The following is a 1,717-nucleotide window of genomic DNA, read 5'->3' as shown; positions in this document are numbered from 1 at the left end:
TTTTAAGTGCCGTACGTAACACGTTGTTTAGTGTCACATGCATATATGTAGCAATTTTGATTGGTTTGCAATTAAATTAAAGCACGACATTAATAAATAGGCACAATGAATATGCTATTGAAAGTATCAAATGTTGTAAGCATATGCTTAGATTATAGAAATCGTTATTGAAGCATGTAAAGCATTTGTATTAGCTCAAATTGAAAGAGCGTAAGTGAGAACTTACTTGGAACCGGTCGAAAATGATATAAACATTGTAAGCAATGACGGAGTTGTCCGAGTATAAGATTTCCCTGTTTTGAAAAGTGCTCTCATGGTGACATTCCAATTATGCTATTCAATTAAGGCTGAGTGCCTTAGTCTTATCGCATAGGCACAGTATGTATAGGAGGCTTATGTGTCCATACAGGAATAGAACAAGCTAGGTGTCAACTGAATATATCTTGCATGTGTTATTGAACAAAGTTGCAGGGCATGTGTAAGTATATCATGCTATAAAGAACCATGCAGGTTTGCATGGACATAACTGCTTGATACGTAGCCTTAATTGAATAGACCATGCATAGAATGAAAGCATGGGTTGCTTGAGATAATAATTGAAAGTGTGTATACGACAACTTAGCTTTGCATGGAGGCGTTGTTCACCGGGTTAGGCAGGCAACTGAGGCAACCATATCCGCCGGGGCCATGAACTCCACAACCCGTAACTGTGACCAAGATGATGATGAGGATCCCGGTGGGGAAGAAGTCAGAAAGGTCCCGGTGGTGTGTAAGTACCCAAAGTGCCAGAAAGATGGCTTCTTGATCGGGGTCGTGTTCGAAACTGCTCTGGGACTCTTGGTGGTTGTAATATGCATGGGGTTACGATCTCACCGCTGAGAGGTATAGCGGGCTGAGGACGGTAGAGAATGCCGATGAGATACCAGGAGGTGAAGCTCTGAGTGCCGGGAGAAGATATTGAGAATACCGGAGGCTTCGACCAAGAAGGTGAGTAGGAAAGGGAAAACTCCTGGTGACCCAGAGGGGTGCGAGCGGGTCTGGTGATCCTGTAAGTGGGAGCGACCAGGATGATGGTTGTGGTGTTACCGGAGGCTCAGGTGGGATGTGAGTTGCCGTTGCCGGGAGCTGAAAGTGTTGCCGGGGAGCAAAGTCGACATCGAAAAACGAAGCTGCTACCGGGGTGAGCTGCTGATGAAGGTACCGGTGATGATCCGAGATTCTTGGGTGCCGAGAGAAGTTCTCTTTTTTTTTTTTTTTTTTTTTTTTGAAACGCCGGACGTGTCTGATTCCTGGAGAGTAGTGGGTGAAGGAGGCCAGCAGGTACCCGATGATGGCAGGGGTACCGGTGAAGGCAAGAGCCCTACAGATGTTGTGATGGCCAATGAAGGTGTTCCAAACCAGTCCCGGACGGATTGGGTGTCCAAACAAGTCCCCCGGTGCCCAGAGTTCGTTGTTTTTTTTTTTTTTTTTTTTTTTTTTTAGATACCGCTGAGGATGCGTTAAGCAAAGTACCGGTGAAACCACCACGCTAAAGACTCGCAAAGTACCGATGCCGAGTGGCAAAATTGATGTCGGGAGGGGTGTTCCGCTGAGACTCGTGGTTAGTTACCGGACGGGAGCTAGCCGTGGGGTGATGGAGTTACTGGTGAGTCACCGAGAGATGTTTCTGAGATTGCTACCAGTACCGAGACCGAGACCGAGTGGTGGGTCGCTGCAA

The sequence above is a fragment of the Rosa rugosa genome, chromosome 5, assembly GCF_958449725.1.
Source record: "Rosa rugosa chromosome 5, drRosRugo1.1, whole genome shotgun sequence".
NCBI lineage: Eukaryota > Viridiplantae > Streptophyta > Magnoliopsida > Rosales > Rosaceae > Rosa > Rosa rugosa.
Note: the sequence above shows the minus strand (reverse complement) of the source record.